Raw genomic sequence first — 27,058 nt, 5'->3', positions numbered from 1 at the left:
AATATTCCACTCATTTGACTGGGAAATTTGCTTGTCTGAATCAAAATATAAGTCTGAAAAGACAATACAACACTGCCAAAACCAAAAGAGTGTGTCAGGAATGGTCAAATACAGTTTTGAAAGGTATTCTTTCATTGGAAACTTTGCGTTAAACGGAGTGCTGAATGAATGTACGTTGAGGCTTAAGTGGCCTAAAAGTCTGAGACAACTAATACATTTTGGCGTTATTTGTTAATAAGCCTTGGATTTTAAAGCCCATGGCAAGAGTTTGCAAGTTAAATCAGGTTTTTTCTAACTGCTGCTTGTCGGGCAATTCAGACACCATTCCTTTTTGGAGCAAAGCACTGTATACAGCCATATAGGTCAGAAAAAAATGTTTAGGAAACATTGAAAGAACTATATTCCTAAGTATCCTTTCAGCCCTAAAACACAGCCATGCCATCAAAAACTGTCTACATTGTACGGGAATAAAACCCTAAACCTAGCTTCGGGTTTTGCTAGTTAGGGTTAGGGTTCAAATATTTCTCAAAGACCATTTTCTCAATATTCCACTCATTTGACTGGGAAATTTGCTTGTCTGAATCAAAATATAAGTCTGAAAAGACAATACAACACTGCCAAAACCAAAAGAGTGTGTCAGGAATGGTCAAATTCAGTTTTGAAAGGTATTCTTTCATTGGAAACTTTGCGTTAAACGGAGTGCTGAATGAATGTACGTTGAGGCTTAAGTGGCCTAAAAGTCTGAGACAACTAATACATTTTGGCTTTATTTGTTAATAAGCCTTGGATTTTAAAGCCCATGGCAAGAGTTTGCAAGTTAAATCAGGTTCTTTCTAACTGCTGCTTGTCGGGCAATTCAGACACCATTCCTTTTTGGAGCAAAGCACTGTATACAGCCATATAGGTCAGAAAAAAATGTTTAGAAAACATTGAAAGAACTATATTCCTAAGTATCCTTTCAGCCCTAAAACACAGCCATGCCATCAAAAACTGTCTACATTGTACGGGAATAAAACCCTAACCCTAGCTTCGGGTTTTGCTAGTTAGGGTTAGAGTTCAAATATTTCTCAAAGACCATTTTCTCAATATTCCACTCATTTGACTGGGAAATTTGCTTGTCTGAATCAAAATATAAGTCTGAAAAGACAATACAACACTGCCAAAACCAAAAGAGTGTGTCAGGAATGGTCAATTTCAGTTTTGAAAGGTATTCTTTCATTGGAAACTTTGCGTTAAACGGAGTGCTGAATGAATGTACGTTGAGGCTTAAGTGGCCTAAAAGTCTGAGACAACTAATACATTTTGGCTTTATTTGTTAATAAGCCTTGGATTTTAAAGCCCATGGCAAGAGTTTGCAAGTTAAATCAGGTTCTTTCTAACTGCTGCTTGTCGGGCAATTCAGACACCATTCCTTTTTGGAGCAAAGCACTGTATACAGCCATATAGGTCAGAAAAAAATGTTTAGAAAACATTGAAAGAACTATATTCCTAAGTATCCTTTCAGCCCTAAAACACAGCCATGCCATCAAAAACTGTCTACATTGTACGGGAATAAAACCCTAACCCTAGCTTCGGGTTTTGCTAGTTAGGGTTAGGGTTCAAATATTTCTCAAAGACCATTTTCTCAATATTCCACTCATTTGACTGGGAAATTTGCTTGTCTGAATCAAAATATAAGTCTGAAAAGACAATACAACACTGCCAAAACCAAAAGAGTGTGTCAGGAATGGTCAAATTCAGTTTTGAAAGGTATTCTTTCATTGGAAACCTTGCGTTAAACGGAGTGCTGAATGAATGTACGTTGAGGCTTAAGTGGCCTAAAAGTCTGAGACAACTAATACATTTTGGCTTTATTTGTTAATAAGCCTTGGATTTTAAAACCCATGGCAAGAGTTTGCAAGTTAAATCAGGTTCTTTCTAACTGCTGCTTGTCGGGCAATTCAGACACCATTCCTTTTTGGAGCAAAGCACTGTATACAGCCATATAGGTCAGAAAAAAATGTTTAGAAAACATTGAAAGAACTATATTCCTAAGTATCCTTTCAGCCCTAAAACTCAGCCATGCCATCAAAAACTTTCTACATTGTACGGGAATAAAACCCTAACCCTAGCTTCGGGTTTTGCTAGTTAGGGATAGGGTTCAAATATTTCTCAAAGACCATTTTCTCAATATTCCACTCATTTGACTGGGAAATTTGCTTGTCTGAATCAAAATATAAGTCTGAAAAGACAATACAACACTGCCAAAACCAAAAGAGTGTGTCAGGAATGGTCAAATTCAGTTTTGAAAGGTATTCTTTCATTGGAAACCTTGCGTTAAACGGAGTGCTGAATGAATGTACGTTGAGGCTTAAGTGGCCTAAAAGTCTGAGACAACTAATACATTTTGGCTTTATTTGTTAATAAGCCTTGGATTTTAAAGCCCATGGCAAGAGTTTGCAAGTTAAATCAGGTTCTTTCTAACTGCTGCTTGTCGGGCAATTCAGACACCATTCCTTTTTGGAGCAAAGCACTGTATACAGCCATATAGGTCAGAAAAAAATGTTTAGAAAACATTGAAAGAACTATATTCCTAAGTATCCTTTCAGCCCTAAAACACAGCCATGCCATCAAAAACTGTCTACATTGTACGGGAATAAAACCCTAACCCTAGCTTCGGGTTTTGCTAGTTAGGGTTAGGGTTCAAATATTTCTCAAAGACCATTTTCTCAATATTCCACTCATTTGACTGGGAAATTTGCTTGTCTGAATCAAAATATAAGTCTGAAAAGACAATACAACACTGCCAAAACCAAAAGAGTGTGTCAGGAATGGTCAAATTCAGTTTTGAAAGGTATTCTTTCATTGGAAACCTTGCGTTAAACGGAGTGCTGAATGAATGTACGTTGAGGCTTAAGTGGCCTAAAAGTCTGAGACAACTAATACATTTTGGCTTTATTTGTTAATAAGCCTTGGATTTTAAAACCCATGGCAAGAGTTTGCAAGTTAAATCAGGTTCTTTCTAACTGCTGCTTGTCGGGCAATTCAGACACCATTCCTTTTTGGAGCAAAGCACTGTATACAGCCATATAGGTCAGAAAAAAATGTTTAGAAAACATTGAAAGAACTATATTCCTAAGTATCCTTTCAGCCCTAAAACTCAGCCATGCCATCAAAAACTTTCTACATTGTACGGGAATAAAACCCTAACCCTAGCTTCGGGTTTTGCTAGTTAGGGATAGGGTTCAAATATTTCTCAAAGACCATTTTCTCAATATTCCACTCATTTGACTGGGAAATTTGCTTGTCTGAATCAAAATATAAGTCTGAAAAGACAATACAACACTGCCAAAACCAAAAGAGTGTGTCAGGAATGGTCAAATTCAGTTTTGAAAGGTATTCTTTCATTGGAAACCTTGCGTTAAACGGAGTGCTGAATGAATGTACGTTGAGCCTTAAGTGGCCTAAAAGTCTGAGACAACTAATACATTTTGGCTTTATTTGTTAATAAGCCTTGGATTTTAAAGCCCATGGCAAGAGTTTGCAAGTTAAATCAGGTTCTTTCTAACTGCTGCTTGTCGGGCAATTCAGACACCATTCCTTTTTGGAGCAAAGCACTGTATACAGCCATATAGGTCAGAAAAAAATGTTTAGAAAACATTGAAAGAACTATATTCCTAAGTATCCTTTCAGCCCTAAAACACAGCCATGCCATCAAAAACTGTCTACATTGTACGGGAATAAAACCCTAACCCTAGCTTCGGGTTTTGCTAGTTAGGGTTAGGGTTCAAATATTTCTCAAAGACCATTTTCTCAATATTCCACTCATTTGACTGGGAAATTTGCTTGTCTGAATCAAAATATAAGTCTGAAAAGACAATACAACACTGCCAAAACCAAAAGAGTGTGTCAGGAATGGTCAAATTCAGTTTTGAAAGGTATTCTTTCATTGGAAACCTTGCGTTAAACGGAGTGCTGAATGAATGTACGTTGAGGCTTAAGTGGCCTAAAAGTCTGAGACAACTAATACATTTTGGCTTTATTTGTTAATAAGCCTTGGATTTTAAAACCCATGGCAAGAGTTTGCAAGTTAAATCAGGTTCTTTCTAACTGCTGCTTGTCGGGCAATTCAGACACCATTCCTTTTTGGAGCAAAGCACTGTATACAGCCATATAGGTCAGAAAAAAATGTTTAGAAAACATTGAAAGAACTATATTCCTAAGTATCCTTTCAGCCCTAAAACTCAGCCATGCCATCAAAAACTTTCTACATTGTACGGGAATAAAACCCTAACCCTAGCTTCGGGTTTTGCTAGTTAGGGATAGGGTTCAAATATTTCTCAAAGACCATTTTCTCAATATTCCACTCATTTGACTGGGAAATTTGCTTGTCTGAATCAAAATATAAGTCTGAAAAGACAATACAACACTGCCAAAACCAAAAGAGTGTGTCAGGAATGGTCAAATTCAGTTTAGAAAGGTATTCTTTCATTGGAAACTTTGCGTTAAACGGAGTGCTGAATGAATGTACGTTGAGGCTTAAGTGGCCTAAAAGTCTGAGACAACTAATACATTTTGGCTTTATTTGTTAATAAGCCTTGGATTTTAAAGCCCATGGCAAGAGTTTGCAAGTTAAATCAGGTTCTTTCTAACTGCTGCTTGTCGGGCAATTCAGACACCATTCCTTTTTGGAGCAAAGCACTGTATACAGCCATATAGGTCAGAAAAAAATGTTTAGAAAACATTGAAAGAACTATATTCCTAAGTATCCTTTCAGCCCTAAAACACAGCCATGCCATCAAAAACTGTCTACATTGTACGGGAATAAAACCCTAACCCTAGCTTCGGGTTTTGCTAGTTAGGGTTAGGGTTCAAATATTTCTCAAAGACCATTTTCTCAATATTCCACTCATTTGACTGGGAAATTTGCTTGTCTGAATCAAAATATAAGTCTGAAAAGACAATACAACACTGCCAAAACCAAAAGAGTGTGTCAGGAATGGTCAAATTCAGTTTTGAAAGGTATTCTTTCATTGGAAATTTTGCGTTAAACGGAGTGCTGAATGAATGTACGTTGAGGCTTAAGTGGCCTAAAAGTCTGAGACAACTAATACATTTTGGCTTTATTTGTTAATAAGCCTTGGATTTTAAAGCCCATGGCAAGAGTTTGCAAGTTAAATCAGGTTCTTTCTAACTGCTGCTTGTCGGGCAATTCAGACACCATTCCTTTTTGGAGCAAAGCACTGTATACAGCCATATAGGTCAGAAAAAAATGTTTAGAAAACATTGAAAGAACTATATTCCTAAGTATCCTTTCAGCCCTAAAACACAGCTATGCCATCAAAAACTGTCTACATTGTACGGGAATAAAACCCTAACCCTAGCTTCGGGTTTTGCTAGTTAGGGTTAGGGTTCAAATATTTCTCAAAGACCATTTTCTCAATATTCCACTCATTTGACTGGGAAATTTGCTTGTCTGAATCAAAATATAAGTCTGAAAAGACAATACAACACTGCCAAAACCAAAAGAGTGTGTCAGGAATGGTCAAATTCAGTTTTGAAAGGTATTCTTTCATTGGAAACTTTGCGTTAAACGGAGTGCTGAATGAATGTACGTTGAGGCTTAAGTGGCCTAAAAGTCTGAGACAACTAATACATTTTGGCTTTATTTGTTAATAAGCCTTGGATGTTAAAGCCCATGGCAAGAGTTTGCAAGTTAAATCAGGTTCTTTCTAACTGCTGCTTGTCGGGCAAATCAGACACCATTCCTTTTTGGAGCAAAGCACTGTATACAGCCATATAGGTCAGAAAAAAATGTTTAGAAAACATTGAAAGAACTATATTCCTAAGTATCCTTTCAGCCCTAAAACACAGCCATGCCATCAAAAACTGTCTACATTGTACGGGAATAAAACCCTAACCCTAGCTTCGGGTTTTGCTAGTTAGGGTTAAGGTTCAAATATTTCTCAAAGACCATTTTCTCAATATTCCACTCATTTGACTGGGAAATTTGCTTGTCTGAATCAAAATATAAGTCTGAAAAGACAATACAACACTGCCAAAACCAAAAGAGTGTGTCAGGAATGGTCAAATACAGTTTTGAAAGGTATTCTTTCATTGGAAACTTTGCGTTAAACGGAGTGCTGAATGAATGTACGTTGAGGCTTAAGTGGCCTAAAAGTCTGAGACAACTAATACATTTTGGCTTTATTTGTTAATAAGCCTTGGATTTTAAAGCCCATGGCAAGAGTTTGCAAGTTAAATCAGGTTCTTTCTATCTGCTGCTTGTCGGGCAATTCAGACACCATTCCTTTTTGGAGCAAAGCACTGTATACAGCCATATAGGTCAGAAAAAAATGTTTAGAAAACATTGAAAGAACTATATTCCTAAGTATCCTTTCAGCCCTAAAACACAGCCATGCCATCAAAAACTGTCTACATTGTACGGGAATAAAACCCTAACCCTAGCTTCGGGTTTTGCTAGTTAGGGTTAGGGTTCAAATATTTCTCAAAGACCATTTTCTCAATATTCCACTCATTTGACTGGGAAATTTGCTTGTCTGAATCAAAATATAAGTCTGAAAAGACAATATAACACTGCCAAAACCAAAAGAGTGTGTCAGGAATGGTCAAATTCAGTTTTGAAAGGTATTCTTTCATTGGAAACTTTGCGTTAAACGGAGTGCTGAATGAATGTACGTTGAGGCTTAAGTGGCCTAAAAGTCTGAGACAACTAATACATTTTGGCTTTATTTGTTAATAAGCCTTGGATTTTAAAGCCCATGGCAAGAGTTTGCAAGTTAAATCAGGTTCTTTCTAACTGCTGCTTGTCGGGCAATTCAGACACCATTCCTTTTTGGAGCAAAGCACTGTATACAGCCATATAGGTCAGAAAAAAATGTTTAGAAAACATTGAAAGAACTATATTCCTAAGTATCCTTTCAGCCCTAAAACACAGCCATGCCATCAAAAACTGTCTACATTGTACGGGAATAAAACCCTAACCCTAGCTTCGGGTTTTGCTAGTTAGGGTTAGGGTTCAAATATTTCTCAAAGACCATTTTCTCAATATTCCACTCATTTGACTGGGAAATTTGCTTGTCTGAATCAAAATATAAGTCTGAAAAGACAATACAACACTGCCAAAACCAAAAGAGTGTGTCAGGAATGGTCAAATTCAGTTTTGAAAGGTATTCTTTCATTGGAAACTTTGCGTTAAACGGAGTGCTGAATGAATGTACGTTGAGGCTTAAGTGGCCTAAAAGTCTGAGACAACGAATACATTTTGGCTTTATTTGTTAATAAGCCTTGGATTTTAAAGCCCATGGCAAGAGTTTGCAAGTTAAATCAGGTTCTTTCTAACTGTTGCTTGTCGGGCAATTCAGACACCATTCCTTTTTGGAGCAAAGCACTGTATACAGCCATATAGGTCAGAAAAAAATGTTAAGAAAACATTGAAAGAACTATATTCCTAAGTATCCTTTCAGCCCTAAAACACAGCCATGCCATCAATAACTGTCTACATTGTACGGGAATAAAACCCTAACCCTAGCTTCGGGTTTTGCTAGTTAGGGTTAGGGTTCAAATATTTCTCAAAGACCATTTTCTCAATATTCCACTCATTTGACTGGGAAATTTGCTTGTCTGAATCAAAATATAAGTCTGAAAAGACAATACAACACTGCCAAAACCAAAAGAGTGTGTCAGGAATGGTCAATTTCAGTTTTGAAAGGTATTCTTTCATTGGAAACTTTGCGTTAAACGGAGTGCTGAATGAATGTACGTTGAGGCTTAAGTGGCCTAAAAGTCTGAGACAACTAATACATTTTGGCTTTATTTGTTAATAAGCCTTGGATTTTAAAGCCCATGGCAAGAGTTTGCAAGTTAAATCAGGTTCTTTCTAACTGCTGCTTGTCGGGCAATTCAGACACCATTCCTTTTTGGAGCAAAGCACTGTATACAGCCATATAGGTCAGAAAAAAATGTTTAGAAAACATTGAAAGAACTATATTCCTAAGTATCCTTTCAGCCCTAAAACACAGCCATGCCATCAAAAACTGTCTACATTGTACGGGAATAAAACCCTAACCCTAGCTTCGGGTTTTGCTAGTTAGGGTTAGGGTTCAAATATTTCTCAAAGACCATTTTCTCAATATTCCACTCATTTGACTGGGAAATTTGCTTGTCTGAATCAAAATATAAGTCTGAAAAGACAATACAACACTGCCAAAACCAAAAGAGTGTGTCAGGAATGGTCAAATTCAGTTTTGAAAGGTATTCTTTCATTGGAAACCTTGCGTTAAACGGAGTGCTGAATGAATGTACGTTGAGGCTTAAGTGGCCTAAAAGTCTGAGACAACTAATACATTTTGGCTTTATTTGTTAATAAGCCTTGGATTTTAAAACCCATGGCAAGAGTTTGCAAGTTAAATCAGGTTCTTTCTAACTGCTGCTTGTCGGGCAATTCAGACACCATTCCTTTTTGGAGCAAAGCACTGTATACAGCCATATAGGTCAGAAAAAAATGTTTAGAAAACATTGAAAGAACTATATTCCTAAGTATCCTTTCAGCCCTAAAACTCAGCCATGCCATCAAAAACTTTCTACATTGTACGGGAATAAAACCCTAACCCTAGCTTCGGGTTTTGCTAGTTAGGGATAGGGTTCAAATATTTCTCAAAGACCATTTTCTCAATATTCCACTCATTTGACTGGGAAATTTGCTTGTCTGAATCAAAATATAAGTCTGAAAAGACAATACAACACTGCCAAAACCAAAAGAGTGTGTCAGGAATGGTCAAATTCAGTTTTGAAAGGTATTCTTTCATTGGAAACCTTGCGTTAAACGGAGTGCTGAATGAATGTACGTTGAGGCTTAAGTGGCCTAAAAGTCTGAGACAACTAATACATTTTGGCTTTATTTGTTAATAAGCCTTGGATTTTAAAGCCCATGGCAAGAGTTTGCAAGTTAAATCAGGTTCTTTCTAACTGCTGCTTGTCGGGCAATTCAGACACCATTCCTTTTTGGAGCAAAGCACTGTATACAGCCATATAGGTCAGAAAAAAATGTTTAGAAAACATTGAAAGAACTATATTCCTAAGTATCCTTTCAGCCCTAAAACACAGCCATGCCATCAAAAACTGTCTACATTGTACGGGAATAAAACCCTAACCCTAGCTTCGGGTTTTGCTAGTTAGGGTTAGGTTTCAAATATTTCTCAAAGACCATTTTCTCAATATTCCACTCATTTGACTGGGAAATTTGCTTGTCTGAATCAAAATATAAGTCTGAAAAGACAATACAACACTGCCAAAACCAAAAGAGTGTGTCAGGAATGGTCAAATTCAGTTTTGAAAGGTATTCTTTCATTGGAAACTTTGCGTTAAACGGAGTGCTGAATGAATGTACGTTGAGGCTTAAGTGGCCTAAAAGTCTGAGACAACTAATACATTTTAGCTTTATTTGTTAATAAGCCTTGGATTTTAAAGCCCATGGCAAGAGTTTGCAAGTTAAATCAGGTTCTTTCTAACTGCTGCTTGTCGGGCAATTCAGACACCATTCCTTTTTGGAGCAAAGCACTGTATACAGCCATATAGGTCAGAAAAAAATGTTTAGAAAACATTGAAAGAACTATATTCCTAAGTATCCTTTCAGCCCTAAAACACAGCCATGCCATCAAAAACTGTCTACATTGTACGGGAATAAAACCCTAACCCTAGCTTCGGGTTTTGCTAGTTAGGGTTAGGGTTCAAATATTTCTCAAAGACCATTTTCTCAATATTCCACTCATTTGACTGGGAAATTTGCTTGTCTGAATCAAAATATAAGTCTGAAAAGACAATACAACACTGCCAAAACCAAAAGAGTGTGTCAGGGATGGTCAAATTCAGTTTTGAAAGGTATTCTTTCATTGGAAACTTTGCGTTAAACGGAGTGCTGAATGAATGTACGTTGAGGCTTAAGTGGCCTAAAAGTCTGAGACAACTAATACATTTTGGCGTTATTTGTTAATAAGCCTTGGATTTTAAAGCCCATGGCAAGAGTTTGCAAGTTAAATCAGGTTTTTTCTAACTGCTGCTTGTCGGGCAATTCAGACACCATTCCTTTTTGGAGCAAAGCACTGTATACAGCCATATAGGTCAGAAAAAAATGTTTAGGAAACATTGAAAGAACTATATTCCTAAGTATCCTTTCAGCCCTAAAACACAGCCATGCCATCAAAAACTGTCTACATTGTACGGGAATAAAACCCTAAACCTAGCTTCGGGTTTTGCTAGTTAGGGTTAGGGTTCAAATATTTGTCAAAGACCATTTTCTCAATATTCCACTCATTTGACTGGGAAATTTGCTTGTCTGAATCAAAATATAAGTCTGAAAAGACAATACAACACTGCCAAAACCAAAAGAGTGTGTCAGGAATGGTCAAATTCAGTTTTGAAAGGTATTCTTTCATTGGAAACTTTGCGTTAAACGGAGTGCTGAATGAATGTACGTTGAGGCTTAAGTGGCCTAAAAGTCTGAGACAACTAATACATTTTGGCTTTATTTGTTAATAAGCCTTGGATTTTAAAGCCCATGGCAAGAGTTTGCAAGTTAAATCAGGTTCTTTCTAACTGCTGCTTGTCGGGCAATTCAGACACCATTCCTTTTTGGAGCAAAGCACTGTATACAGCCATATAGGTCAGAAAAAAATGTTTAGAAAACATTGAAAGAACTATATTCCTAAGTATCCTTTCAGCCCTAAAACACAGCCATGCCATCAAAAACTGTCTACATTGTACGGGAATAAAACCCTAACCCTAGCTTCGGGTTTTGCTAGTTAGGGTTAGGGTTCAAATATTTCTCAAAGACCATTTTCTCAATATTCCACTCATTTGACTGGGAAATTTGCTTGTCTGAATCAAAATATAAGTCTGAAAAGACAATACAACACTGCCAAAACCAAAAGAGTGTGTCAGGAATGGTCAATTTCAGTTTTGAAAGGTATTCTTTCATTGGAAACTTTGCGTTAAACGGAGTGCTGAATGAATGTACGTTGAGGCTTAAGTGGCCTAAAAGTCTGAGACAACTAATACATTTTGGCTTTATTTGTTAATAAGCCTTGGATTTTAAAGCCCATGGCAAGAGTTTGCAAGTTAAATCAGGTTCTTTCTAACTGCTGCTTGTCGGGCAATTCAGACACCATTCCTTTTTGGAGCAAAGCACTGTATACAGCCATATAGGTCAGAAAAAAATGTTTAGAAAACATTGAAAGAACTATATTCCTAAGTATCCTTTCAGCCCTAAAACACAGCCATGCCATCAAAAACTGTCTACATTGTACGGGAATAAAACCCTAACCCTAGCTTCGGGTTTTGCTAGTTAGGGTTAGGGTTCAAATATTTCTCAAAGACCATTTTCTCAATATTCCACTCATTTGACTGGGAAATTTGCTTGTCTGAATCAAAATATAAGTCTGAAAAGACAATACAACACTGCCAAAACCAAAAGAGTGTGTCAGGAATGGTCAATTTCAGTTTTGAAAGGTATTCTTTCATTGGAAACTTTGCGTTAAACGGAGTGCTGAATGAATGTACGTTGAGGCTTAAGTGGCCTAAAAGTCTGAGACAACTAATACATTTTGGCTTTATTTGTTAATAAGCCTTGGATTTTAAAGCCCATGGCAAGAGTTTGCAAGTTAAATCAGGTTCTTTCTAACTGCTGCTTGTCGGGCAATTCAGACACCATTCCTTTTTGGAGCAAAGCACTGTATACAGCCATATAGGTCAGAAAAAAATGTTTAGAAAACATTGAAAGAACTATATTCCTAAGTATCCTTTCAGCCCTAAAACACAGCCATGCCATCAAAAACTGTCTACATTGTACGGGAATAAAACCCTAACCCTAGCTTCGGGTTTTGCTAGTTAGGGTTAGGGTTCAAATATTTCTCAAAGACCATTTTCTCAATATTCCACTCATTTGACTGGGAAATTTGCTTGTCTGAATCAAAATATAAGTCTGAAAAGACAATACAACACTGCCAAAACCAAAAGAGTGTGTCAGGAATGGTCAAATTCAGTTTTGAAAGGTATTCTTTCATTGGAAACTTTGCGTTAAACGGAGTGCTGAATGAATGTACGTTGAGGCTTAAGTGGCCTAAAAGTCTGAGACAACTAATACATTTTGGCTTTATTTGTTAATAAGCCTTGGATTTTAAAGCCCATGGCAAGAGTTTGCAAGTTAAATCAGGTTCTTTCTAACTGCTGCTTGTCGGGCAATTCAGACACCATTCCTTTTTGGAGCAAAGCACTGTATACAGCCATATAGGTCAGAAAAAAATGTTTAGAAAACATTGAAAGAACTATATTCCTAAGTATCCTTTCAGCCCTAAAACACAGCCATGCCATCAAAAACTGTCTACATTGTACGGGAATAAAACCCTAACCCTAGCTTCGGGTTTTGCTAGTTAGGGTTAGGGTTCAAATATTTCTCAAAGACCATTTTCTCAATATTCCACTCATTTGACTGGGAAATTTGCTTGTCTGAATCAAAATATAAGTCTGAAAAGACAATACAACACTGCCAAAACCAAAAGAGTGTGTCAGGAATGGTCAATTTCAGTTTTGAAAGGTATTCTTTCATTGGAAACTTTGCGTTAAACGGAGTGCTGAATGAATGTACGTTGAGGCTTAAGTGGCCTAAAAGTCTGAGACAACTAATACATTTTGGCTTTATTTGTTAATAAGCCTTGGATTTTAAAGCCCATGGCAAGAGTTTGCAAGTTAAATCAGGTTCTTTCTAACTGCTGCTTGTCGGGCAATTCAGACACCATTCCTTTTTGGAGCAAAGCACTGTATACAGCCATATAGGTCAGAAAAAAATGTTTAGAAAACATTGAAAGAACTATATTCCTAAGTATCCTTTCAGCCCTAAAACACAGCCATGCCATCAAAAACTGTCTACATTGTACGGGAATAAAACCCTAACCCTAGCTTCGGGTTTTGCTAGTTAGGGTTAGGGTTCAAATATTTCTCAAAGACCATTTTCTCAATATTCCACTCATTTGACTGGGAAATTTGCTTGTCTGAATCAAAATATAAGTCTGAAAAGACAATACAACACTGCCAAAACCAAAAGAGTGTGTCAGGAATGGTCAATTTCAGTTTTGAAAGGTATTCTTTCATTGGAAACTTTGCGTTAAACGGAGTGCTGAATGAATGTACGTTGAGGCTTAAGTGGCCTAAAAGTCTGAGACAACTAATACATTTTGGCTTTATTTGTTAATAAGCCTTGGATTTTAAAGCCCATGGCAAGAGTTTGCAAGTTAAATCAGGTTCTTTCTAACTGCTGCTTGTCGGGCAATTCAGACACCATTCCTTTTTGGAGCAAAGCACTGTATACAGAAATATAGGTCAGAAAAAAATGTTTAGAAAACATTGAAAGAACTATATTCCTAAGTATCCTTTCAGCCCTAAAACACAGCCATGCCATCAAAAACTGTCTACATTGTATGGGAATAAAACCCTAACCCTAGCTTCGGGTTTTGCTAGTTAGGGTTAGGGTTCAAATATTTCTCAAAGACCATTTTCTCAATATTCCACTCATTTGACTGGGAAATTTGCTTGTCTGAATCAAAATATAAGTCTGAAAAGACAATACAACACTGCCAAAACCAAAAGAGTGTGTCAGGAATGGTCAAATTCAGTTTTGAAAGGTATTCTTTCATTGGAAACTTTGCGTTAAACGGAGTGCTGAATGAATGTACGTTGAGGCTTAAGTGGCCTAAAAGTCTGAGACAACTAATACATTTTGGCTTTATTTGTTAATAAGCCTTGGATTTTAAAGCCCATGGCAAGAGTTTGCAAGTTAAATCAGGTTCTTTCTAACTGCTGCTTGTCGGGCAATTCAGACACCATTCCTTTTTGGAGCAAAGCACTGTATACAGCCATATAGGTCAGAAAAAAATGTTTAGAAAACATTGAAAGAACTATATTCCTAAGTATCCTTTCAGCCCTAAAACACAGCCATGCCATCAAAAACTGTCTACATTGTACGGGAATAAAACCCTAACCCTAGCTTCGGGTTTTGCTAGTTAGGGTTAGGGTTCAAATATTTCTCAAAGACCATTTTCTCAATATTCCACTCATTTGACTGGGAAATTTGCTTGTCTGAATCAAAATATAAGTCTGAAAAGACAATACAACACTGCCAAAACCAAAAGAGTGTGTCAGGAATGGTCAATTTCAGTTTTGAAAGGTATTCTTTCATTGGAAACTTTGCGTTAAACGGAGTGCTGAATGAATGTACGTTGAGGCTTAAGTGGCCTAAAAGTCTGAGACAACTAATACATTTTGGCTTTATTTGTTAATAAGCCTTGGATTTTAAAGCCCATGGCAAGAGTTTGGAAGTTAAATCAGGTTCTTTCTAACTGCTGCTTGTCGGGCAATTCAGACACCATTCCTTTTTGGAGCAAAGCACTGTATACAGCCATATAGGTCAGAAAAAAATGTTTAGAAAACATTGAAAGAACTATATTCCTAAGTATCCTTTCAGCCCTAAAACACAGCCATGCCATCAAAAACTGTCTACATTGTATGGGAATAAAACCCTAACCCTAGCTTCGGGTTTTGCTAGTTAGGGTTAGGGTTCAAATATTTCTCAAAGACCATTTTCTCAATATTCCACTCATTTGACTGGGAAATGTGCTTGTCTGAATCAAAATATAAGTCTGAAAAGACAATACAACACTGCCAAAACCAAAAGAGTGTGTCAGGAATGGTCAAATTCAGTTTTGAAAGGTATTCTTTCATTGGAAACTTTGCGTTAAACGGAGTGCTGAATGAATGTACGTTGAGGCTTAAGTGGCCTAAAAGTCTGAGACAACTAATACATTTTGGCTTTATTTGTTAATAAGCCTTGTATTTTAAAGCCCATGGCAAGAGTTTGCAAGTTAAATCAGGTTCTTTCTAACTGCTGCTTGTCGGGCAATTCAGACACCATTCCTTTTTGGAGCAAAGCACTGTATACAGCCATATAGGTCAGAAAAAAATGTTTAGAAAACATTGAAAGAACTATATTCCTAAGTATCCTTTCAGCCCTAAAACACAGCCATGCCATCAAAAACTGTCTACATTGTACGGGAATAAAACCCTAACCCTAGCTTCGGGTTTTGCTAGTTAGGGTTAGGGTTCAAATATTTCTCAAAGACCATTTTCTCAATATTCCACTCATTTGACTGGGAAATTTGCTTGTCTGAATCAAAATATAAGTCTGAAAAGACAATACAACACTGCCAAAACCAAAAGAGTGTGTCAGGAATGGTCAATTTCAGTTTTGAAAGGTATTCTTTCATTGGAAACTTTGCGTTAAACGGAGTGCTGAATGAATGTACGTTGAGGCTTAAGTGGCCTAAAAGTCTGAGACAACTAATACATTTTGGCTTTATTTGTTAATAAGCCTTGGATTTTAAAGCCCATGGCAAGAGTTTGCAAGTTAAATCAGGTTCTTTCTAACTGCTGCTTGTCGGGCAATTCAGACACCATTCCTTTTTGGAGCAAAGCACTGTATACAGCCATATAGGTCAGAAAAAAATGTTTAGAAAACATTGAAAGAACTATATTCCTAAGTATCCTTTCAGCCCTAAAACACAGCCATGCCATCAAAAACTGTCTACATTGTACGGGAATAAAACCCTAACCCTAGCTTCGGGTTTTGCTAGTTAGGGTTAGGGTTCAAATATTTCTCAAAGACCATTTTCTCAATATTCCACTCATTTGACTGGGAAATTTGCTTGTCTGAATCAAAATATAAGTCTGAAAAGACAATACAACACTGCCAAAACCAAAAGAGTGTGTCAGGAATGGTCAATTTCAGTTTTGAAAGGTATTCTTTCATTGGAAACTTTGCGTTAAACGGAGTGCTGAATGAATGTACGTTGAGGCTTAAGTGGCCTAAAAGTCTGAGACAACTAATACATTTTGGCTTTATTTGTTAATAAGCCTTGGATTTTAAAGCCCATGGCAAGAGTTTGCAAGTTAAATCAGGTTCTTTCTAACTGCTGCTTGTCGGGCAATTCAGACACCATTCCTTTTTGGAGCAAAGCACTGTATACAGAAATATAGGTCAGAAAAAAATGTTTAGAAAACATTGAAAGAACTATATTCCTAAGTATCCTTTCAGCCCTAAAACACAGCCATGCCATCAAAAACTGTCTACATTGTATGGGAATAAAACCCTAACCCTAGCTTCGGGTTTTGCTAGTTAGGGTTAGGGTTCAAATATTTCTCAAAGACCATTTTCTCAATATTCCACTCATTTGACTGGGAAATTTGCTTGTCTGAATCAAAATATAAGTCTGAAAAGACAATACAACACTGCCAAAACCAAAAGAGTGTGTCAGGAATGGTCAAATTCAGTTTTGAAAGGTATTCTTTCATTGGAAACTTTGCGTTAAACGGAGTGCTGAATGAATGTACGTTGAGGCTTAAGTGGCCTAAAAGTCTGAGACAACTAATACATTTTGGCTTTATTTGTTAATAAGCCTTGGATTTTAAAGCCCATGGCAAGAGTTTGCAAGTTAAATCAGGTTCTTTCTAACTGCTGCTTGTCGGGCAATTCAGACACCATTCCTTTTTGGAGCAAAGCACTGTATACAGAAATATAGGTCAGAAAAAAATGTTTAGAAAACATTGAAAGAACTATATTCCTAAGTATCCTTTCAGCCCTAAAACACAGCCATGCCATCAAAAACTGTCTACATTGTACGGGAATAAAACCCTAACCCTAGCTTCGGGTTTTGCTAGTTAGGGTTAGGGTTCAAATATTTCTCAAAGACCATTTTCTCAATATTCCACTCATTTGACTGGGAAATTTGCTTGTCTGAATCAAAATATAAGTCTGAAAAGACAATACAACACTGCCAAAACCAAAAGAGTGTGTCAGGAATGGTCAATTTCAGTTTTGAAAGGTATTCTTTCATTGGAAACTTTGCGTTAAACGGAGTGCTGAATGAATGTACGTTGAGGCTTAAGTGGCCTAAAAGTCTGAGACAACTAATACATTTTGGCTTTATTTGTTAATAAGCCTTGGATTTTAAAGCCCATGGCAAGAGTTTGCAAGTTAAATCAGGTTCTTTCTAACTGCTGCTTGTCGGGCAATTCAGACACCATTCCTTTTTGGAGCAAAGCACTGTATACAGCCATATAGGTCAGAAAAAAATGTTTAGAAAACATTGAAAGAACTATATTCCTAAGTATCCTTTCAGCCCTAAAACACAGCCATGCCATCAAAAACTGTCTACATTGTACGGGAATAAAACCCTAACCCTAGCTTCGGGTTTTGCTAGTTAGGGTTAGGGTTCAAATATTTCTCAAAGACCATTTTCTCAATATTCCACTCATTTGACTGGGAAATTTGCTTGTCTGAATCAAAATATAAGTCTGAAAAGACAATACAACACTGCCAAAACCAAAAGAGTGTGTCAGGAATGGTCAAATTCAGTTTTGAAAGGTATTCTTTCATTGGAAACTTTGCGTTAAACGGAGTGCTGAATGAATGTACGTTGAGGCTTAAGTGGCCTAAAAGTCTGAGACAACTAATACATTTTGGCTTTATTTGTTAATAAGCCTTGGATTTTAAAGCCCATGGCAAGAGTTTGGAAGTTAAATCAGGTTCTTTCTAACTGCTGCTTGTCGGGCAATTCAGACACCATTCCTTTTTGGAGCAAAGCACTGTATACAGCCATATAGGTCAGAAAAAAATGTTTAGAAAACATTGAAAGAACTATATTCCTAAGTATCCTTTCAGCCCTAAAACACAGCCATGCCATCAAAAACTGTCTACATTGTACGGGAATAAAACCCTAACCCTAGCTTCGGGTTTTGCTAGTTAGGGTTAGGGTTCAAATATTTCTCAAAGACCATTTTCTCAATATTCCACTCATTTGACTGGGAAATTTGCTTGTCTGAATCAAAATATAAGTCTGAAAAGACAATACAACACTGCCAAAACCAAAAGAGTGTGTCAGGAATGGTCAATTTCAGTTTTGAAAGGTATTCTTTCATTGGAAACTTTGCGTTAAACGGAGTGCTGAATGAATGTACGTTGAGGCTTAAGTGGCCTAAAAGTCTGAGACAACTAATACATTTTGGCTTTATTTGTTAATAAGCCTTGGATTTTAAAGCCCATGGCAAGAGTTTGCAAGTTAAATCAGGTTCTTTCTAACTGCTGCTTGTCGGGCAATTCAGACACCATTCCTTTTTGGAGCAAAGCACTGTATACAGCCATATAGGTCAGAAAAAAATGTTTAGAAAACATTGAAAGAACTATATTCCTAAGTATCCTTTCAGCCCTAAAACACAGCCATGCCATCAAAAACTGTCTACATTGTACGGGAATAAAACCCTAACCCTAGCTTCGGGTTTTGCTAGTTAGGGTTAGGGTTCAAATATTTCTCAAAGACCATTTTCTCAATATTCCACTCATTTGACTGGGAAATGTGCTTGTCTGAATCAAAATATAAGTCTGAAAAGACAATACAACACTGCCAAAACCAAAAGAGTGTGTCAGGAATGGTCAAATTCAGTTTTGAAAGGTATTCTTTCATTGGAAACTTTGCGTTAAACGGAGTGCTGAATGAATGTACGTTGAGGCTTAAGTGGCCTAAAAGTCTGAGACAACTAATACATTTTGGCTTTATTTGTTAATAAGCCTTGTATTTTAAAGCCCATGGCAAGAGTTTGCAAGTTAAATCAGGTTCTTTCTAACTGCTGCTTGTCGGGCAATTCAGACACCATTCCTTTTTGGAGCAAAGCACTGTATACAGCCATATAGGTCAGAAAAAAATGTTTAGAAAACATTGAAAGAACTATATTCCTAAGTATCCTTTCAGCCCTAAAACACAGCCATGCCATCAAAAACTGTCTACATTGTACGGGAATAAAACCCTAACCCTAGCTTCGGGTTTTGCTAGTTAGGGTTAGGGTTCAAATATTTCTCAAAGACCATTTTCTCAATATTCCACTCATTTGACTGGGAAATTTGCTTGTCTGAATCAAAATATAAGTCTGAAAAGACAATACAACACTGCCAAAACCAAAAGAGTGTGTCAGGAATGGTCAATTTCAGTTTTGAAAGGTATTCTTTCATTGGAAACTTTGCGTTAAACGGAGTGCTGAATGAATGTACGTTGAGGCTTAAGTGGCCTAAAAGTCTGAGACAACTAATACATTTTGGCTTTATTTGTTAATAAGCCTTGGATTTTAAAGCCCATGGCAAGAGTTTGCAAGTTAAATCAGGTTCTTTCTAACTGCTGCTTGTCGGGCAATTCAGACACCATTCCTTTTTGGAGCAAAGCACTGTATACAGCCATATAGGTCAGAAAAAAATGTTTAGAAAACATTGAAAGAACTATATTCCTAAGTATCCTTTCAGCCCTAAAACACAGCCATGCCATCAAAAACTGTCTACATTGTACGGGAATAAAACCCTAACCCTAGCTTCGGGTTTTGCTAGTTAGGGTTAGGGTTCAAATATTTCTCAAAGACCATTTTCTCAATATTCCACTCATTTGACTGGGAAATGTGCTTGTCTGAATCAAAATATAAGTCTGAAAAGACAATACAACACTGCCAAAACCAAAAGAGTGTGTCAGGAATGGTCAAATTCAGTTTTGAAAGGTATTCTTTCATTGGAAACTTTGCGTTAAACGGAGTGCTGAATGAATGTACGTTGAGGCTTAAGTGGCCTAAAAGTCTGAGACAACTAATACATTTTGGCTTTATTTGTTAATAAGCCTTGGATTTTAAAGCCCATGGCAAGAGTTTGCAAGTTAAATCAGGTTCTTTCTAACTGCTGCTTGTCGGGCAATTCAGACACCATTCCTTTTTGGAGCAAAGCACTGTATACAGCCATATAGGTCAGAAAAAAATGTTTAGAAAACATTGAAAGAACTATATTCCTAAGTATCCTTTCAGCCCTAAAACACAGCCATGCCATCAAAAACTGTCTACATTGTACGGGAATAAAACCCTAACCCTAGCTTCGGGTTTTGCTAGTTAGGGTTAAGGTTCAAATATTTCTCAAAGACCATTTTCTCAATATTCCACTCATTTGACTGGGAAATTTGCTTGTCTGAATCAAAATATAAGTCTGAAAAGACAATACAACACTGCCAAAACCAAAAGAGTGTGTCAGGAATGGTCAAATACAGTTTTGAAAGGTATTCTTTCATTGGAAACTTTGCGTTAAACGGAGTGCTGAATGAATGTACGTTGAGGCTTAAGTGGCCTAAAAGTCTGAGACAACTAATACATTTTGGCTTTATTTGTTAATAAGCCTTGGATTTTAAAGCCCATGGCAAGAGTTTGCAAGTTAAATCAGGTTCTTTCTATCTGCTGCTTGTCGGGCAATTCAGACACCATTCCTTTTTGGAGCAAAGCACTGTATACAGCCATATAGGTCAGAAAAAAATGTTTAGAAAACAGTGAAAGAACTATATTCCTAAGTATCCTTTCAGCCCTAAAACACAGCCATGCCATCAAAAACTGTCTACATTGTACGGGAATAAAACCCTAACCCTAGCTTCGGGTTTTGCTAGTTAGGGTTAGGGTTCAAATATTTCTCAAAGACCATTTTCTCAATATTCCACTAATTTGACTGGGAAATTTGCTTGTCTGAATCAAAATATAAGTCTGAAAAGACAATATAACACTGCCAAAACCAAAAGAGTGTGTCAGGAATGGTCAAATTCAGTTTTGAAAGGTATTCTTTCATTGGAAACTTTGCGTTAAACGGAGTGCTGAATGAATGTACGTTGAGGCTTAAGTGGCCTAAAAGTCTGAGACAACTAATACATTTTGGCTTTATTTGTTAATAAGCCTTGGATTTTAAAGCCCATGGCAAGAGTTTGCAAGTTAAATCAGGTTCTTTCTAACTGCTGCTTGTCGGGCAATTCAGACACCATTCCTTTTTGGAGCAAAGCACTGTATACAGCCATATAGGTCAGAAAAAAATGTTTAGAAAACATTGAAAGAACTATATTCCTAAGTATCCTTTCAGCCCTAAAACTCAGCCATGCCATCAAAAACTGTCTACATTGTACGGGAATAAAACCCTAACCCTAGCTTCGGGTTTTGCTAGTTAGGGATAGGGTTCAAATATTTCTCAAAGACCATTTTCTCAATATTCCACTCATTTGACTTCGAAATTTGCTTGTCTGAATCAAAATATAAGTCTGAAAAGACAATACAACACTGCCAAAACCAAAAGAGTGTGTCAGGAATGGTCAAATTCAGTTTTGAAAGGTATTCTTTCATTGGAAACCTTGCGTTAAACGGAGTGCTGAATGAATGTACGTTGAGGCTTAAGTGGCCTAAAAGTCTGAGACAACTAATACATTTTGGCTTTATTTGTTAATAAGCCTTGGATTTTAAAGCCCATGGCAAGAGTTTGCAAGTTAAATCAGGTTCTTTCTAACTGCTGCTTGTCGGGCAATTCAGACACCATTCCTCTTTGGAGCAAAGCACTGTATACAGCCATATAGGTCAGAAAAAAATGTTTAGAAAACATTTATAGAACTATATTCCTAAGTATCCTTTCAGCCCTAAAACACAGCCATGCCATCAAAAACTGTCTACATTGTACGGGAATAAAACCCTAACCCTAGCTTGGGGTTTTGCTAGTTAGGGTTAGGGTTCAAATATTTCTCAAAGACCATTTTCTCAATATTCCACTCATTTGACTGGGAAATTTGCTTGTCTGAATCAAAATATAAGTCTGAAAAGACAATACAACACTGCCAAAACCAAAAGAGTGTGTCAGGAATGGTCAAATTCAGTTTTGAAAGGTATTCTTTCATTGGAAACTTTGCGTTAAACGGAGTGCTGAATGAATGTACGTTGAGGCTTAAGTGGCCTAAAAGTCTGAGACAACTAATACATTTTGGCTTTATTTGTTAATAAGCCTTGGATTTTAAAGCCCATGGCAAGAGTTTGCAAGTTAAATCAGGTTCTTTCTAACTGCTGCTTGTCGGGCAATTCAGACACCATTCCTTTTTGGAGCAAAGCACTGTATACAGCCATATAGGTCAGAAAAAAATGTTTAGAAAACATTGAAAGAACTATATTCCTAAGTATCCTTTCAGCCCTAAAACACAGCCATGCCATCAAAAACTGTCTACATTGTACGGGAATAAAACCCTAACCCTAGCTTCGGGTTTTGCTAGTTAGGGTTAAGGTTCAAATATTTCTCAAAGACCATTTTCTCAATATTCCACTCATTTGACTGGGAAATTTGCTTGTCTGAATCAAAATATAAGTCTGAAAAGACAATACAACACTGCCAAAACCAAAAGAGTGTGTCAGGAATGGTCAAATACAGTTTTGAAAGGTATTCTTTCATTGGAAACTTTGCGTTAAACGGAGTGCTGAATGAATGTACGTTGAGGCTTAAGTGGCCTAAAAGTCTGAGACAACTAATACATTTTGGCTTTATTTGTTAATAAGCCTTGGATTTTAAAGCCCATGGCAAGAGTTTGCAAGTTAAATCAGGTTCTTTCTATCTGCTGCTTGTCGGGCAATTCAGACACCATTCCTTTTTGGAGCAAAGCACTGTATACAGCCATATAGGTCAGAAAAAAATGTTTAGAAAACAGTGAAAGAACTATATTCCTAAGTATCCTTTCAGCCCTAAAACACAGCCATGCCATCAAAAACTGTCTACATTGTACGGGAATAAAACCCTAACCCTAGCTTCGGGTTTTGCTAGTTAGGGTTAGGGTTCAAATATTTCTCAAAGACCATTTTCTCAATATTCCACTAATTTGACTGGGAAATTTGCTTGTCTGAATCAAAATATAAGTCTGAAAAGACAATATAACACTGCCAAAACCAAAAGAGTGTGTCAGGAATGGTCAAATTCAGTTTTGAAAGGTATTCTTTCATTGGAAACTTTGCGTTAAACGGAGTGCTGAATGAATGTACGTTGAGGCTTAAGTGGCCTAAAAGTCTGAGACAACTAATACATTTTGGCTTTATTTGTTAATAAGCCTTGGATTTTAAAGCCCATGGCAAGAGTTTGCAAGTTAAATCAGGTTCTTTCTAACTGCTGCTTGTCGGGCAATTCAGACACCATTCCTTTTTGGAGCAAAGCACTGTATACAGCCATATAGGTCAGAAAAAAATGTTTAGAAAACATTGAAAGAACTATATTCCTAAGTATCCTTTCAGCCCTAAAACTCAGCCATGCCATCAAAAACTGTCTACATTGTACGGGAATAAAACCCTAACCCTAGCTTCGGGTTTTGCTAGTTAGGGATAGGGTTCAAATATTTCTCAAAGACCATTTTCTCAATATTCCACTCATTTGACTTCGAAATTTGCTTGTCTGAATCAAAATATAAGTCTGAAAAGACAATACAACACTGCCAAAACCAAAAGAGTGTGTCAGGAATGGTCAAATTCAGTTTTGAAAGGTATTCTTTCATTGGAAACCTTGCGTTAAACGGAGTGCTGAATGAATGTACGTTGAGGCTTAAGTGGCCTAAAAGTCTGAGACAACTAATACATTTTGGCTTTATTTGTTAATAAGCCTTGGATTTTAAAGCCCATGGCAAGAGTTTGCAAGTTAAATCAGGTTCTTTCTAACTGCTGCTTGTCGGGCAATTCAGACACCATTCCTTTTTGGAGCAAAGCACTGTATACAGCCATATAGGTCAGAAAAAAATGTTTAGAAAACATTGAAAGAACTATATTCCTAAGTATCCTTTCAGCCCTAAAACTCAGCCATGCCATCAAAAACTGTCTACATTGTACGGGAATAAAACCCTAACCCTAGCTTCGGGTTTTGCTAGTTAGGGATAGGGTTCAAATATTTCTCAAAGACCATTTTCTCAATATTCCACTCATTTGACTGGGAAATTTGCTTGTCTGAATCAAAATATAAGTCTGAAAAGACAATACAACACTGCCAAAACCAAAAGAGTGTGTCAGGAATGGTCAAATTCAGTTTTGAAAGGTATTCTTTCATTGGAAACCTTGCGTTAAACGGAGTGCTGAATGAATGTACGTTGAGGCTTAAGTGGCCTAAAAGTCTGAGACAACTAATACATTTTGGCTTTATTTGTTAATAAGCCTTGGATTTTAAAGCCCATGGCAAGAGTTTGCAAGTTAAATCAGGTTCTTTCTAACTGCTGCTTGTCGGGCAATTCAGACACCATTCCTTTTTGGAGCAAAGCACTGTATACAGCCATATAGGTCAGAAAAAAATGTTTAGAAAACATTGAAAGAACTATATTCCTAAGTATCCTTTCAGCCCTAAAACACAGCCATGCCATCAAAAACTGTCTACATTGTACGGGAATAAAACCCTAACCCTAGCTTCGGGTTTTGCTAGTTAGGGTTAGGTTTCAAATATTTCTCAAAGACCATTTTCTCAATATTCCACTCATTTGACTGGGAAATTTGCTTGTCTGAATCAAAATATAAGTCTGAAAAGACAATACAACACTGCCAAAACCAAAAGAGTGTGTCAGGAATGGTCAAATTCAGTTTTGAAAGGTATTCTTTCATTGGAAACTTTGCGTTAAACGGAGTGCTGAATGAATGTACGTTGAGGCTTAAGTGGCCTAAAAGTCTGAGACAACTAATACATTTTGGCTTTATTTGTTAATAAGCCTTGGATTTTAAAGCCCATGGCAAGAGTTTGCAAGTTAAATCAGGTTCTTTCTAACTGCTGCTTGTCGGGCAATTCAGACACCATTCCTTTTTGGAGCAAAGCACTGTATACAGCCATATAGGTCAGAAAAAAATGTTTAGAAAACATTGAAAGAACTATATTCCTAAGTATCCTTTCAGCCCTAAAACACAGCCATGCCATCAAAAACTGTCTACATTGTATGGGAATAAAACCCTAACCCTAGCTTCGGGTTTTGCTAGTTAGGGTTAGGGTTCAAATATTTCTCAAAGACCATTTTCTCAATATTCCACTCATTTGACTGGGAAATTTGCTTGTCTGAATCAAAATATAAGTCTGAAAAGACAATACAACACTGCCAAAACCAATAGAGTGTGTCAGGAATGGTCAAATTCAGTTTAGAAAGGTATTCTTTCATTGGAAACTTTGCGTTAAACGGAGTGCTGAATGAATGTACGTTGAGGCTTAAGTGGCCTAAAAGTCTGAGACAACTAATACATTTTGGCTTTATTTGTTAATAAGCCTTGGATTTTAAAGCCCATGGCAAGAGTTTGCAAGTTAAATCAGGTTCTTTCTAACTGCTGCTTGTCGGGCAATTCAGACACCATTCCTTTTTGGAGCAAAGCACTGTATACAGCCATATAGGTCAGAAAAAAATGTTTAGAAAACATTGAAAGAACTATATTCCTAAGTATCCTTTCAGCCCTAAAACACAGCCATGCCATCAAAAACTGTCTACATTGTACGGGAATAAAACCCTAACCCTAGCTTCGGGTTTTGCTAGTTAGGGTTAGGGTTCAAATATTTCTCAAAGACCATTTTCTCAATATTCCACTCATTTGACTGGGAAATTTGCTTGTCTGAATCAAAATATAAGTCTGAAAAGACAATACAACACTGCCAAAACAAATAGAGTGTGTCAGGAATGGTCAAATTCAGTTTAGAAAGGTATTCTTTCATTGGAAACTTTGCGTTAAACGGAGTGCTGAATGAATGTACGTTGAGGCTTAAGTGGCCTAAAAGTCTGAGACAACTAATACATTTTGGCTTTATTTGTTAATAAGCCTTGGATTTTAAAGCCCATGGCAAGAGTTTGCAAGTTAAATCAGGTTCTTTCTAACTGCTGCTTGTCGGGCAATTCAGACACCATTCCTTTTTGGAGCAAAGCACTGTATACAGCCATATAGGTCAGAAAAAAATGTTTAGAAAACATTGAAAGAACTATATTCCTAAGTATCCTTTCAGCCCTAAAACACAGCCATGCCATCAAAAACTGTCTACATTGTACGGGAATAAAACCCTAACCCTAGCTTCGGGTTTTGCTAGTTAGGGTTAGGGTTCAAATATTTCTCAAAGACCATTTTCTCAATATTCCACTCATTTGACTGGGAAATTTGCTTGTCTGAATCAAAATATAAGTCTGAAAAGACAATACAACACTGCCAAAACCAAAAGAGTGTGTCAGGAATGGTCAAATTCAGTTTTGAAAGGTATTCTTTCATTGGAAACTTTGCGTTAAACGGAGTGCTGAATGAATGTACGTTGAGGCTTAAGTGGCCTAAAAGTCTGAGACAACTAATACATTTTGGCTTTATTTGTTAATAAGCCTTGGATTTTAAAGCCCATGGCAAGAGTTTGCAAGTTAAATCAGGTTCTTTCTAACTGCTGCTTGTCGGGCAATTCAGACACCATTCCTTTTTGGAGCAAAGCACTGTATACAGCCATATAGGTCAGAAAAAAATGTTTAGAAAACATTGAAAGAACTATATTCCTAAGTATCCTTTCAGCCCTAAAACACAGCCATGCCATCAAAAACTGTCTACATTGTACGGGAATAAAACCCTAACCCTAGCTTCGGGTTTTGCTAGTTAGGGTTAGGGTTCAAATATTTCTCAAAGACCATTTTCTCAATATTCCACTCATTTGACTGGGAAATTTGCTTGTCTGAATCAAAATATAAGTCTGAAAAGACAATACAACACTGCCAAAACCAAAAGAGTGTGTCAGGAATGGTCAAATTCAGTTTTGAAAGGTATTCTTTCATTGGAAACTTTGCGTTAAACGGAGTGCTGAATGAATGTACGTTGAGGCTTAAGTGGCCTAAAAGTCTGAGACAACGAATACATTTTGGCTTTATTTGTTAATAAGCCTTGGATTTTAAAGCCCATGGCAAGAGTTTGCAAGTTAAATCAGGTTCTCTCTAACTGTTGCTTGTCGGGCAATTCAGACACCATTCCTTTTTGGAGCAAAGCACTGTATACAGCCATATAGGTCAGAAAAAAATGTTAAGAAAACATTGAAAGAACTATATTCCTAAGTATCCTTTCAGCCCTAAAACACAGCCATGCCATCAATAACTGTCTACATTGTACGGGAATAAAACCCTAACCCTAGCTTCGGGTTTTGCTA

The sequence above is a fragment of the Atractosteus spatula genome, chromosome 6 (assembly GCF_055471065.1).
Source record: "Atractosteus spatula isolate fAtrSpa1 chromosome 6, fAtrSpa1.hap1, whole genome shotgun sequence".
NCBI classification, from domain to species: domain Eukaryota; kingdom Metazoa; phylum Chordata; class Actinopteri; order Semionotiformes; family Lepisosteidae; genus Atractosteus; species Atractosteus spatula.
Note: the sequence above shows the minus strand (reverse complement) of the source record.